The following is a 15,861-nucleotide window of genomic DNA, read 5'->3' as shown; positions in this document are numbered from 1 at the left end:
GTAGCTTTTTTTCTTGTGACAGGTAGGCCTACATTGCAGCGTAGACTATGCTACAGTAATATTAAGATCGAATGCGCGTCTAATTTACCCATCTCCATCTGGCTTTCGGGGGTCACCTTGTTTTTTCATTGTAAATCAAAAACTTTTCATTGCAGCTGCAGAGTTTTAAAACAGCCTATCACTCAAATTGCTTTGAATCAATGCACGTGCGAGCACTCTCTCACAGTCTTTCTCTCTCCATCAACTCCATTCAAATTGTATCCAAAATAGATCATCCTGTTCTAGATTGATATTTAGCCCTATATTTACATGCCCTAGCCTACCTCTTTCAGGTAATACATTAAATACAGTATTAGCCTTACATTTAGCTAATTAATGATGGGTTATGTATAATAAGCTTCTAACTTGTAGCCTCTGTCTCTTGCATAATATGCAAACACCTGTGTTCTGCTGGACTCTCCTTAAAAAAACACTCCTTAGCTCTTGGAGTCCCATGCAGGAAATGATAGACTAGAATAGCTTGCTGGACATCATTTTTTTTGCATTTCTTATACCAATAGACTATTGGAAGAGGGACGCAATGTCACGCCCTGACCTCAGAAAGCCTTTTTATGTCTCTATTTGGTTTGGTCAGGGTCTGATTTGGGGTGGGCATTCTATGTTTTGTTTTCTATGATTTTGTGTTTCTATGTTTTGGCCGGGTATGGTTCTCAATCAGGGACAGCTGTCTATCGTTGTCTCTGATTGGGAACCATACTTAGGTAGCCCTTTTTCCCTCCTTTCGTTGTGGGTAGTTAACTTCGTTTGTGGCACTAATGCCCTGTAAGCTTCACGGTTGTTTTTCGTTTGTTGTTTTGTTGGCAATATTTTGAAATAAAAAGGAAAATGTACGCTCACAACGCTGCACCTTGGTCTTCTTCCAGCAACGGCCGTAACACGCAAGCTCTTTGTTGCTGAATGTTAAATACAGCAGCCAGTAGAAATCACGGGTAGTTTGAAAGAAGAGCGAACGTGCGATGGCGGTACGCTATAGCAGTTATTTATTCAGACCCATAACCATTCAATCTTCGTGAAGAGAAATGAAAGCCTTCTGCATCTAATTCTAGTCCTATATTATTTCAAAATTAAAATCAAATTTGCTAGCCTACTTGTGCTGCACCAAATGTGGATGCTCTCTTCTGTTTTATCATAGTTTGAATGATGTGTGTAATTCCAGTCCATATAATTTTATTTTATTTATTTTACCGTTATTTTACCAGGTAAGTTGACTGAGAACACGTTCTCATTTGCAGCAACGACCTGGGGAATAGTTACAGGGGAGAGGAGGGGGATGAATGAGCCAATTGTAAACTGGGGATTATTAGGTGACCATGATGGTTTGAGGGCCAGATTGGGAATTTAGCCAGGACACCGGGGTTAATACCCCTACTCTTACGATAAGTGCCATGGGATCTTTAATGACCTCAGAGAGTCAGGACACCCGTTTAACGTCCCATCCGAAAGACGGCACCCTACACAGGGCAGTGTCCCCAATCACTGCCCTGGGGCATTGGGATATTTTTTAGACCAGATGAAAGAGTGCCTCCTACTGGCCCTCCAACACCACTTCCAGCAGCATCTGGTCTCCCATCCAGGGCCTGACCAGGACCAACCCTGCTTAGCTTCAGAAGCAAGCCAGTAGTGGTATGCAGGGTGGTATGCTGCTGGCACATACAGTATAATACAATACAATACAGTAATATAGATTAGCCTACTGGAGCTAGTTTCATTTATTTACCCAAGAGAGCATAGCTGGCTACATTATGTTATTCTGTCGGACGTAATGTGCCTATATTCAATATGTAATTGTTACAGCTGTCGTCTTCCTCCTCCTCCTCGGACGAGGAGAGAAGGATCGGTGGACCAATTCGCAGCGAGGTATGTTGACATAATGAATTTATTAAGGTAAACGACAAAACACGAAAACAAACACTGGGAAGGATTACAAAATAACAAAAAAAACGAATGTAGACTGACCTAAACCATGAGTACTTACATAAAACACGAAGCACGTAGGAACAGGTACAGACTATGACAAACGAACGAACAAACGCTACAGTCCCGTGTGGTGCAGACACAGACACAGCGACAATCACCCACAAACAAACAGTGAGAACAACCTACCTTAATATGACTCTCAATCAGAGGAAATGCCAAACACCTGCCTCTAATTGAGAGCCATACCAGGCAACCCTTTAACCCAACATAGAAACACAACACATAGAAATGCCCACCCAGCTCACGCCCTGACCAATAACAAAACAAGAGAAAACAGGTCAGGAACGTGACAGTAATGGATAACGGCACAATCATTTGGGCCTTTCGGGACTGGGGCTCATTAAATGTCATTAATGTAGGGCTCATAAAATGAATTTTTAATACACTGCCTTCGGGAAAGTATTCAGACCCCTTGACTTTTTCCACATTTTGTTACGTAACTGCCTTATTCTAAAATTGATACAATCATTTTTTCCCCCTCATCAATCTACACACAATAACCCATAATGAATAAGCAAAAACAGGTTTTTAGACATTTTTGCTAATACAAAATAAATTTAAAAAATGAAATATCACATTTACATAATTATTCAGACCCTTTACTCAGTGCTTTGTTGGAGCACCTTTGGCAGGGATTACAGCCTCAAGTCTTCTCGGGGATGACGCTACAAGCTTGGCACACCTGTATTTGGGCAGTTTCTCCCATTCTTCTATGCAGATCCTCTCAAGCGCTGTCAGGTTGGATGGGTAGTGTTGCTGACAGCTATTTTCAGGTTTCTCCAGAGATGTTCGATCGGGTTCAAGTCCAGGCTCTGGCTGGGCCACTCAAGGACATTCAGAGACTTGTCCCGAAGCCACTCCTGTGTTGTCTTGGCTGTGTGCTTAAGGTCATTGTCCTGTTGGAATGTGAACCTTCACCCCAGTCTGAGGTCCTGAGCGCTCTGGAGCAGGTTTTCATTAAGGATCTCTCTATACTTTGCTCCATTCATCTTTCCCTCGATCCTGACAAGTCTCCCAGTCCCTGCTGCTGAAAAACATCCCCACAGCATGATGCTGCCGCCACAATGCTTCACCTTAGGGATGGTGCCAGGTTTCCTCCAGAAGTGACACTTGGCAATTAGGCCAAAGACTTCAATCTAGGTTTCATCAGACCAGAGAATCTTGTTTCTCATGGTCTGAGAGTATTTAGGTGCCTTTTGCAAGCTCCAAGCGGGCTGTCATGTGCCTTTAACTGAGGAGTGGCTTCCATCTGCCCACTCTACTAGAAAGGCCTGATTGGTGGTGTGCTGCAGAGATGGTTGTCCTTCTGGAAGGTTCTCCCATCTCCACAGAGGAATTCTAGAGCTCTGTCAGAGTGACCATCGTGTTCTTGGTCACCTCCCTGAATAACTCTACCTATATTACCTCGACTAACCGGTGCCCCCGCACATTGACTCTTTACCAGTTCCCCCTGTATATAGTCCCGCTATTATTTTACTGCTGCTCTTTAATTACTTGTTACTTTTTATTTCTTATTCTTATTTTTATTATGTTAACTGCATTGTTGGGTAGGGGCTCGTAAGTAAGCATTTCACCTGTTGTATTCAGCGCATGTGACCAAGGCCCTTCTCCCCTGATTGCTCAGTTTGGCCGGGCGGCCAGCTGTATGGAGAGTTCTGGTGGTTCCAAACTTTTTCCATTTAAGAAGCCCTCATCCTCCACATACAACACCCATTCTGCCAGTCACATTCTGTTAAAGGTCCCGAAAGCACACACATCCCTGGGTTGCTCCTCTTTTCAGTTCGCTGCGGCTAGCGACTGGAACGAGCTGCAAAAAACACTCAAACTGGACAGTTTTATCTCAAAGACTCAATCATTGACACTCTTACTGACAGTTGTGGCTGCTTTGCGTGATGTATTGTTGTCTCTACCTTCTTGCCCTTTGTGCTGTGGTCTGTGCCCAATAATGTTTGTACCATGTTTTGTGCTGTTACCATGTTGTGCTGCTGCCATGTTGTGCTGCTACCATGTTGTTTTCATGTGTTGCTGCCATGCTATGTTGTCGCCTTAGGTCTCTCTTTATGTAGTGTTGTGGTGTCTCTCTTGTTGTGATGTGTGTTTTGTCCTATATATATTTTTTTATTTTGTATTTTTAATCCCAGCCCCTGTCTCCGCAGGAGGCCTTTGGCCTTCTGGTAGGCCGTCATTGAAAACAGACTTGCCTAGTTAAATAAAATTAAAATTATAATAATGGAGGCCATTGTGTTTTTGCTGCAGACATTTTTTGGTACCCTTCCCCAGATCTACAATTCCTTTGACCTCATGGCTTGGTTTTTGCTCTGACATGCACTGTCAACTGTGGGACATTATATAGACAGTTGTGTGCCTTTCCAAATCATGTCCAATCAATTGAATTTACTACAGGTGGACGTCAATCAAGTTCTAGAAACATCTCAAGGATGATCAAAGGAAACAGGATGCACCTGAGCTCAATTTCGAGTCTCATAGCAAAGGGTCTGAATACTTACGTAAATAAGGTATTTCTGTTTAAAAAGCGTTTTTCGCTTTGTCATTATGGGGTATTGTGTGTAGATTAATCCATTTTAGAACAAGGCTGTAACGTAACAAAATGTGGAAAAAGTCAAGGGGTCTGAATACTTTCCGAAGTCCCTGTATATGGCGCATCAAGCTCAGGTAGCATCAGGTTTGAATGTTCATGCTGATCAAAGCTCCAATCAAATCCAGATATTTATATGCTTTATAATGCTTTTGAACGACACTTCCGGTTATGGCGGGAAATACCGGGTTACCGGGGAGAAAAGTGATTAATTCTCGGGATGGAACATTTGTAAAATACCGGGGAAAATATTCAACCATAATGAGTGCACTCCTTCTCCCAACACCAGACAGAGAGAGACATCCTCATTACCAGAAGAGACTGGTCCTTAGTGAGCACGGCTGGATGAGGCTCCAGTCCAATCACAGCTCCAAATGACATGACAAATGACAACACCATCCTCAGAGGTGCAGCTCTCGGCTTTTGCCTCAACACCACAGAGAGCACCAACCAACCCCAGTCCTAACCAGGTGGCTCTGTCCTGTAAGACAGCAGTAACAAGACAGCAGTAACATGGTCATTGATGTGTCAGAGGACTGTTGCCACACTTGTTAATAAGGGACACAGGCTGAGACCCAGGCTATTCACAGAGTCACTGAGTGGTGCTCCGAGGTTTCTATTGAATACAAAAACACGCTAGCTAATTATCACAGGCTGTGAGAGGGGGAAATGCCAGTGTCAATGCAACAGTCAAGTCTGAGCAGATTACTACATACCACAAGCCCTGACTGAACGCCATGGAAATGCTCTTATTAGCGACATAAAGATAGATAGACCCAGGGTTTTAGAAAGGGCTCAAGCTATGACCCTGCATGATATAGGATCCACCGTAGTATAAGGCAAGGATGCACGACCTACTGACAGTCACTCTGAAGACGAATCCATTTAAGTGAATTTCACAATTATTAGTCACAGCATGTAGCTTCTTTTTGGAGTCTGATGTCTACCATTGTATAGAGCTAAATTGAATTCTACCCTGATGAGTCATGCAGTTCAAGTTCAGTCAATGCAGTTCAAGGTGGCCTGCACAATAGTGACAACTTCAGATACATTCATTGTACGCTGGAAAACTGGGAACGAAAATATCAAATAGAAATCCTGTGTTCATTTTGTGTTCAATATAAAGATTGATTCAAAAATGTACATATTGTATTTTCCAACAATCACAAACAGTGCTGAACCATTTCACTTTAATAGATGAAACGGATGCCACAAAAATGTAATAATTTTTGTTTGTGATGCAATAGTATTTTAAATGTGTAGTAGGGAAAGCCAGAAATTTGAATGGTCTACTTATTGCTACATCATGATCCAAAACACTGGGGCGCTGCATCTCTTTTATAAAAACAAACCCAACACACAAATTACAAATCAATTTTGACTGCATTAAAGCAATAACATGTAGCTGTTTCCAGGCAACAACTTAATTGATGAATGGTTCATGAAAGAATTATGTAAAAAACAGAATATTTGTTGGGGGAAAATAAGATACGAATTCAGATGTAATAAGCAACAGTACTAGGTGACCCACTCGTACCTACACTAGTCATCTAGTTCTTTTGGCCTCCTTCTACAGTTCTGAACTGTTGACAATGTCCAGCTATTAGGCTCTGGAGGAAGAGTAATCAGTAAACCCAAGCTAACCTGGCAGCAGCGTAACTCTGTTAGCGTTCAGGCCCCGATAGACAGCTACAGTACCGGGATACTTCACTAGTCCCACTACATGGGGAAGACAGGAGGGCGCTTGTTGTTTGTCTGTCTCCCCTCCAGCAGTGTCATCCCCTCCCACCTAAGTCATCCCCTCCCACCTATTTTGTTCGCTGTCCGACTGCCAGCCAGTGCAGATTCCCAATGGTTCAATTGGTTCAATTGAGGCTAGTCTCTGTGAACTATGGAAAGGGGTCCACAGTAATACTGTTGTACTATATTTATTTATTTTTATTTAACTAGGCAAGTCAGTTAAGAACAAATTCTTATTTACAATGACGGCCTACCGGGGAACAGTGGGTTAACGGCCTTGTTCAGGGGCAGAACAACAGATTTTTACCTTGTCGGCCCGGGGATTCCAAACTATCTCCTGCAATTTTCAGCTTTAAGCAACACATGGTAGTAGCAGCCAAAAAGACTTTGCTTCCCCCATGTATTGTCCATATATCTGTGAGCAGGCCCACTTCCTCCAGGTATTGTGTTGCTGGTGTGTTTCCTATAAGCGCAACTCCTATTCTTCCTTTTAGGCGGCTATATTGCTGAGTCAGACCCCTCTGTTATCTGTCATCTTCCTGGGACGTCACTCTCTCCCTCAACAACAGGCTCTACCAGGAAAGACAGGCCTGGGTTGGAGTATTATCAACATGCTCCAAGAAGTGTGAACTCCAGAGCAGCCTTCTGCGTGTAAGTGTATAATCCTTCCTTGACACTCCGCAGGATAGGAGCATGTGGTTTCAAAGGGGGATGTGAACCCTGTGTGTCCCTAGGCTAAACACTGATACAACCTCTGTTAGAAAACAGTCACGGTGCTCAGGACCCAACAAAGAGATCGTTTCAGCTCCACCTAACGAAATGTACAAACTCAATTTAGCCCAAATTGTGTTTTCCTTCTCTTCTATTGAAATAGTTAGACACCTTTTATTTACAGACAAAAGTCCAATGGGGGGATGGGGTGTGATGGTGGGAATCTTTTATTTAAATCCCCTTGCAAAGTATATTTTTGTCAAAAGAGCCTAGATATTCACTGAAGTATCATAGCTGTTAAATTTCCCATTTTAGCAGATGCTCTTATTCAGACTTTCAGGAGCAATTAGGGTTAAGTGCCTTGCTCAAGGACACATTGACAGATGTTTCACGTAGTCGGCTCAGGGATTCAAACCAGCGACCTTTCGGGTACTGGACCAACGCTAATAACCGCTAGGCTACCTATCTGTTAGTACTTAACCAATGATGTAGTAGGCCACAGTAATCCAAGTAAAGTAGTAGCATTGTGCCAAATGCTAAATAACATTGTAGGAACCAACAATTGTACTCAATTTATCTGCTATAAGGTATTTTTTATTTTCTTGTGGTATAATCAGTACATGTTGCCACTACTACTGTATTGTAGTCAGTCCAGGGAAAGGAAGTAGTTGGAGCCTGGATTTCCTGTTTCAGCTAAGGCCAAGAACTCTGAGGAGGTTTATTTGAGCTTCAGGTTCTGACTCATGTAAGGACGGATGGGTTGCATATTGCTGTCGTGACACATCGGTCGTAGGACCCATCATCTGTAGCCTAAACAGCTATCAGGATTTTTATTTTGGAAAAGAGAGACTTAAAACAAAAAGGAAGATAGCATTTCAGCTGTCAGGTGGTTTGAATTACAAAGCTGTTAATCGCTGATGCAGCTATTGTATATTTAAGTAATTTAAGTGGTATAATATGGTATAATTTTTTTTAAAGCTTTATGGGGCAATATATTTAATCCCATTGATTAAATAGATGGCACGCCTCAACTTGAGGCGTTTGGACAACTACATTTGGACAACATTTGTTGTTGTGAGGGCTGTTGGTACTAATTTTGAAGGGATAATGAAAGCACCCTTGTCTGTCACCCTCTTTACATTCCTAACCCTGTGGTCTTGTGTGTCCTAACCCTAGAGTTACAGTGGTCCCATGGTTGGTGGACAGGGCCAAAGTGCAGCCAGAAGAAGCTGGCAGACAGAGATTCCCCGCGGCTGCAGCTAGCACTGCCATGACGTCACTGGCTGAGTGCCAGCTGTACGGTTTTGGTGGCACCCATCGTCTGCTTTGTGGGGCCGTGCGCGGCTGAAAGTGCGGCGCAGCAGACCGTGCTGAAACGCTCCCTTTGTGACACAGGGTTTACCTCAGGGCACGGAGGGAGGCCCGGAGAACAGGCCAGCAGAGCGGCCGGCCCTCCTGCAGCCAGGCAGCCATGCCCCTGGAGGACGCCCATTGTTCCCCTACTCTCCAAACAAAGCCTGCCCCCCGTGCCTCTGCCCCAGTGCTGTGACACACCAGCCCACCGCACCACGCATTGTTGCTCTAACAAACCCATTCCCAAATGTCATTACATATGAATTTTCTTTCTTCTCTTTTACACTCCATTTACTTTCTGTTGAATTGGCTATCCCTCCCAAAATACAGCCTTTCTCTGTGGCCGCCGCACATTTTGTGTCCTGCGAGTATCAGACAACAAGGTAACTTATCAGGCCAGAGAAATGAGACATATTTCTCTCAGGCAATCTATCTCAGGATTAATTTTCACTACTCTGAGAATAAGACACGGGAATGACAGAAAGGGACCAAATGATACACCGTTTCCACTGACAACGTATTTAGTTTCCATGGCTTTTAGTTAAGATGGTCACTTCGAATGTTTAAAATGGCCATTTAAGACAAAATCTCTTTTAGAATAGTAGAGGGATGATTTGCAATCAGATGAAATCGTGAGAGATTCTTGTTACACAAAGCAGTGTAGGCCTATCATTCCCACATTCAGAAGGTAAATCACCTGTTGATTTTATAACATGTTGACGAGACCAATGGTTCTTAAAAGTCATGTCAATTTAATATGTTGTTGTTTGGGATAAAGTCCAGGTATTTAACATAGATTCAGATAGGCTACTGTAATTTAGGGAGCCAGGTTATCCAAGTGACTTTCTAAGGCTGTGGATGCTTCGGTGTGTCAGGCGTTCCCCTTTCCCTATACAAAGACAGAATAACAAGGAGAAAATAGCTGGCGACTCAAAAATCTACCATATTGTAATGCCATTGATAAGCTAAATTAAGCGGATAGCACCGACTAGGCACACAGGAGCCATATGGTGCCTCTACTGCCTGTTGCAGGCATAACAATAGGCTGGCCTAGACAGTGAGGGGCAAACACAACCGAACAAATGGTCGTTAGTCCACATTTCCACAGCAGGGAGGGGTAAAACCAAACGTGTGGATTTGCATTTTTTTTCCCTCTACAGGTGCATGAAGTACTAAACCAGATGTCAACGGACTGAAGAGTAGGACTGTTTGCCCATGGTGATTCAACAGTTTCATACGCACTGGCGTAGCACACAATCCCTGCAGCCCACGCAAGGCAGGGGAGCCCACAAGCCTTTGGGGTTGGGGTCCAACCGGAGGTTGGGGCCCCCCAAAAAATATTTAGAATTACAGGAAATTAGCTTTAAAATTGGAACATTTTCTCTCAGACGCATGGAAAAATTTGTAAAATAGCATGAGATTAGCTATTAAACTGCAAATGTTTCTCTCTGCCACATGGCAGCAAAACAAAATACAAAAAAATAAACATTTTTGTTGCTCGGACCTTCCGATCACGCGAAACTGCGCTATGCCACTGTCCATATACTCACAGCCTGAACCCAGCAAAGATAATAAAATACCCTATTTCCCTCCATCCATCCCTCCCCTCTTCCAAAGTTACCCACAGTCCTCCACTCCCAGAAGTAACTGGTGAGTTTTGCACCTCCCCCCACCCCTCTGATTTCAGAAGCGGGTTTAAGTCCCTCTTGGCTAGACAAAATATTTATTTCAAGCTTTATTTTCAATCTAAAAACTAAGTCCACTTTGAGGAAAGTGATAATGACATTAACTTTAGTGACATACCAATGGTCAGATTGAAAACAGTTTCATAACATATAATGTGGGTGAAAAATTCAAGACAAGTAAAGCTGAATACTTGAACACATTTGACTCAAGTCAGTATTTCACTAAAGAGATCTGTTAATTATCTAATTGAGATGAGATGTTTCACATTATTGTTTCAAAATAGGCAGGTTATTAAAATTGGATTACTCATGATCAAAACAAACTTCCAATCTAATCCATGGGCTCATGGAATAATTGCAGGCATATTTTCTTTGATGAGAGAATGGTGATTAAATTAAATGAAACACTGTACTTATCATAGCATTCATAAACCAAATTACAAAAGATTTTCATTTGCTTCTTGGACTCATGAAATCACAGGAGGGTTAGAGGCTGTATTACACACTTGTACCTAGTCGAATGAATCATTAACGAAGGCAAAGGCCCTCTGTAATATAGACTTCTCCTTCACACATAATGTACCAGATAGTTAAAATAATGAAAATGTTTTTTTTTTATATGAAAATATCAAAATAACTTCTAAGGAAAAATCATTCGGTGGTGAATATGATTACAAAACTGTTTACACATCCAAACACTACTGTTAACAGAAAGATATCACACAACAATAATTCCACCAGGCAATAAGTTACTGATTAGGATACAATATTACATCATCGACATGTTATTGTACGAATAAAATGTGTACTTACAGATGTCAAAGGGCCAAATGAAAACCCGAAATGCAACAAGTCCTCTTGACTTGTATGCTTTTTTGCGCTAGGAAAGCAAAATATCCTTTACGGCAACTCCCTCCCTATTGGGGGGGAAACACAATCAAAAGTGTCTGAATAACTTATATCATGTAAAAGCAACAATATGTGTTCTACAGTAATTATACGACGATGTACTGTGGCGCCGTCGCAATATACAAAGGAGTCTTCAGCTTATTATTTTTATTTTTAAATGTCAATTTTCATGCAATGTCGGACGACGTCTATGCACAAAGTGAAAGCGACGGATCTCCGATGTATGCTAGTTCAGCCAGCCAATATAACAAGCTTGCAGTTTCTACAATCTATTTCACCAGTGGCCTACTTCTATTAGATAGGCTACATATTTTTTTTATATACTATAGTCATCTTTAAATAATTTACAATTAAATCTGACCACTGATTTCCCAGTTGCCTACTAACGCATCACAATAAGTTATCATACAAAGTAGTTGGAAACTTACCTTAAACACCTCTATTATGGTTAATTGTCACAATTTGAGCTGTTTTACGATTTTGCTGTAAGAACTGAGATGTTTTTTTCAGAACTGACAAGGTTTTTTTTTCTCCAGACCAGCCGGCTAGTGCGTAAAATTCGCCGCGTATCTACAGGGATGCGAAGTATGCGCGGAATGGGAGCAGGAATGAAATGAACGCAAAGATTGAGTTTTCGGGGCGGGGCGTGAGTGGCGTCATTCTAAACTCTGAAGCCATTGAGCCAGACGGGTGGGAGGGACTGTACACACTCAACAAAAGAACAGTAGTGCGCCCAAACTTCCTTCAAAGACAAAACGAAAAATCTGTGCATATTATACCTAGACTATCCACTAACTCTCTTTGATATTTCTGTTTAGAAAAAAAATACAACTTAGATTCCAAGAATGATCCACGAACTAATAAGACTGTTAGTTGGCATTATACTATCAATAGGATAACTTTCTTCCCAAATATACATTATAAAAAATAAAAAACTTTAACAAAAAAAACAGCTGTAGGTATTTATTATGTAGCAGAAAAGAGAATGTTCCCGTCAAAGCTGATTTTCAAGCTGCCCAGCAATGCACCTGAATTGTTATTATCATGGCATGTCTGTTGGTGTCAAGTCTATAACCTTCCATCCTGCAGCATGTGGATGCAACTGTACCTACAGCTGACCTCATGACCAAATCATTACTTTTGACCATTACAAAAGGCTGTAGGGTCATAAACGGAGAGGGAGTGTTTCACAACCACTTGTTTGCAAACGTGTAAAAGCCAACTCATCTTTCAAGGAGATAAATCATCACAATAGATGAAGGACATTTTTTTTTTAGTTAAACGTTTATACCTCTATCTAATCATACCAACATTTATGAATTAATATGCACCCTTGCAGCACTGCCTCAGACTTTTAAGGAGTTGTTTTTTGAAACTCATCCCAGCTCAGGTTTCAGCCCTGGGGCTCCTAAGCCATGTCTTCAGATGAGGAGGGTCTTGGCACAAAGCCAATAGGTATTCCTGGGTCATGACCTGAGTCAGCAGCCACAACCTGACACCAGGGCATCCTGACCCCTCTCAGAGCCAGTCTCTTTATCCACAGCAGGGGACAGATAAGATTGTCCTCCCCATTTCTCACATCGCTCAGCAATACACGCATGCACACAATCACGCTCACACAAACACACACGCAAACAGAAGCGCGCCGCACGGACGCACACACAGGCACAGAGGATATGACGCTGCGTTGTCAATATAATACACATGCAGAGCAATTTTCATGGAAACTAGAAACATTACTAAAAACTGTCATGATTAAGTAGAGAAACGCTTGCCTCTCCATCATAAGTGTGCTGATGTTTAATGTCTCTGCTGGCTTAAATTGACCCCTCTCAGCCTGAGGTCAGAGGTTAAATTGGCCTGATTTACTACCCTATACCGGTGACGTATGATCTCTCCTAATCCATCTCCCAGAACAGCCACCAATATAACAGATCCTGGGAGTTAAATACTTAGGGGGATGGACAGGGGATGAAACACATGGAGAACATTATATATTGTATAATAAACATATTGTATAAAATAAAAATGCTAAGGTGTTCTGCCTTCATTTCCTCTTCTCTGCCTCGGCCCGTGACAGTCCCTTGGCTGCAGTATCATGAACTGGCTACTTGTTTTGAACATCATATGCCTTCGACAGAAGAGCTGGTAAATTAGATCTCAGCATGTGAGCAGTCGCCATCTTGTGGACAGAAGAAAGCAGTGTTGATCGGGGTAAATAGAATGACAGGAAGGGATGTGGCAATGCTTGAGCATCCAAATGCTTTCAGGTCATTGGCAATTGAGCCTCCGGGACAGTCATTTGAATTTGAACCATACAGTGATTGAGCATAGTTTAACTTCTTCTTTCCAGGCAGCATAAATTCACTTCATTATTACACTGTCGTTATACCACAAGGTCATCTGATGGGACAAACATATGACAGTTGTCAACGGGAGCAGATTTTATGACATTTAAAGCTCAGTGTGGACTAAGCAGGATTTATTTAATTGTTTTAAATGTATCATATAATCCACTCTTTCTATAAGTTAGATGGCACCTGCATTCACTATGCACATCCATGTATATCAAATGGTCTGTTAAATGAAGTGTACTTCATTGAAGGGTATGTACATTCATTGGATGACTGTGGTTCTTCTAGTGGATTGTGTTACAGAATAACTGGTTAGCTGCAGGCCTTTTCAATGGGACATTTGAAGGGGTTGATGTCACTATACACATACAGTGCATTCGGAATGTATTGAGACCCCTTGACTTTTTCCACGTTGTTACGTTAAAGGCTTATTTACTAAAATTGATTAAATTGCCCCCCCCCCTCATCAATCTACAGACAATACCACATAATGACAAAGCAAAAACAGTTTGTATTTTTTTGCAAGAAAATTTATGAAATATCATATTTACATAATTATTCAAACCCTTTACTCAGTACTTAGTAAAAGCACCTTTGGCAGAAATTACAGACTGAAGTCTTCTTGGGTATGATGCTACAAGCTTTGCACACCTGTATTTCGGGAGTTTCTCCCATTCTTCTTTGCAGATCCTCTCATGCTTTGTCAGGTTGGATGGTGAGCGTCACTGCACAGCTATTTTCAGGTCTCTCCAGAGATGTTCCATCAGGTTCAAGTCCAGGCTCTGGCTGGGCCACTCAAGGACATTCAGAGACTTGTCCCGAAGCTACTCCTGTGTTGTTTTGGCTGTGTGCTTAGGGTCGTTGTCCTGTTGGAAGGTGAAACTTCACCCCAGTCGGAGGTCCTGAGAGCTCTGGAGCAGGTTTTCGTCAAGGATCTCTCTGTACTTTGCTCTGTTCATCTTTCCCTCAATCCTGACTAGTCTCCCAGTCCCTGCCACTGAAAAACATCCCCAAAGCATGATGCTGCCACCACATTTCACCGTAGGGATGGTGCCAGGTTTACTCCAGGCCAAAGTATTCAATCTTGGTTTCATCAGACCAGAGAATCTAATTTCTCATGGTCTGAGTCCTTTAGGTGACTTTTGGAAAACTCCAAGCAGGCGGTCGTGTGCCTTTTACTGAGGAGTGGCTTCCGTCTTGCTACTCGGCCATTAAGGCCTGATTGTTGGAGTGCTGCAGAGATGACTTTCCTTCTGGAAGGTTCTCCCATCTCCACAGAGGAACTCTGTCAGAGTGACCATCGGGTTCTTGGTCACCTCCCTGACCAAGGCCCTTCTCCCGATTGCTCAGTTTGGCCGGGCGGCCTGCTCTAAGTGTGTTGGTGGTTCCAAACGACTTCCATTTAAGAACGATGGAGCCTACTGTGTTCTTGGGGACCTTCAATGCTGCTGAAATTTTCTGGTACCCTTCCCCCAATCTGTGCCTCGACACAATCCTGTCTCAGAGCTCTACAGACAATTCCTTCAACCTCATGGCTTGGTTTTTGCTCTGACATGCACTGTCAAGTGGTGGTTCTTATATAGACAGGTGTGGGCCTTTCCAAATCATGTCCAATCCATTACATTTACCACAGGTGGACTCCAATCAAGTTGTAGAAACATCAAGGATGGTCAATGGAAACAGGATGCACCGGAGTTCAATTTCAAGTCTCATAGCAATGGGTCTGAATATTTTTGTAAATAAGGTACTTTTAATTTTTTTATAAATTAACAGTTTTTCGCTTTGTCATTATGGGTTATTGTGTGTAGATTGACGAGGAAAATGTTTTTATCCATTTTAGAAAAAGGCTGTAACATATCAAAATGTGGAAAAAGTCAAGGGGTCTGGATACTTTCCAAATGCACAGTAAATACATGAATGTTTGTGCACCAATCGTCTCTCTGATTCATAGTCCACAGGGCTGCTTGTGATGTTACGGGTGAATGCCTCAGCCTTTGATGTGGCCCTGCCTTCTTAGCAGCATGTGAAAACCCCAACACTTGAAGGAGAGAGGGCAGCCAGGTTACATGACCCCTAGCGAAACGGCCTAACAGAGCAGACATTGTGTGCGTTTCTATGGAGTTATGGTGTTTAGCCTACATGTGTTCAGCTTTTTCCAAAAATGAATGATCAAGCCTCACAATTAAATCTAGGAGGCCAAAGGTATCAAATTTTCTTCTTCACATCTCTGCCAATGGTCCCTTCTCTTCCTCTACTGTACGCTCTATACTCTTACGCCTGCTAAAAGGTGAGGTACGAGAGGCAGAGACTCAGCAGATGCACAAACACTAGCTCTGCTGTGAGGAAAAGTAATGAAAGGAATAAAGGGGAGAGGGATGTCGAGGGAGAGAGATAGGGGTAATTACCCTCTAATGGGGATAACACCAGTATTCAGCAGTCAGGGCACCTTACACGACCAGTCAATTACTCTGATGTC

The 15,861-nt window shown here is 42.4% G+C and overlaps 1 protein-coding gene across 2 annotated transcripts in view; it reads right to left on the bottom strand.

The window, feature by feature from the left end:
• LOC129866779 (transcriptional enhancer factor TEF-1-like) overlaps window positions 1-11,626 on the bottom strand; it is a 48,468-nt gene extending 36,842 nt beyond the window's left edge. For both annotated transcript variants that reach the window (XM_055939657.1, XM_055939658.1), the window contains exons 1-2: window positions 11,460-11,626; window positions 10,936-11,039 (exon numbers count right to left, since the gene is read on the bottom strand). The gene's annotated coding sequence lies outside the window, so the exon portion shown is untranslated. The remainder of the gene's footprint in view (window positions 1-10,935; window positions 11,040-11,459) is intronic.
• Window positions 11,627-15,861: the final 4,235 nt, after the last annotated feature.

This window comes from Salvelinus fontinalis, chromosome 12 (assembly GCF_029448725.1).
Source record: "Salvelinus fontinalis isolate EN_2023a chromosome 12, ASM2944872v1, whole genome shotgun sequence".
Classification (NCBI taxonomy): Eukaryota; Metazoa; Chordata; class Actinopteri; order Salmoniformes; family Salmonidae; genus Salvelinus; species Salvelinus fontinalis.
The sequence above is the reverse complement of the archived record's forward strand: the minus strand, read 5'-3'. Positions and strand labels throughout refer to the sequence as shown.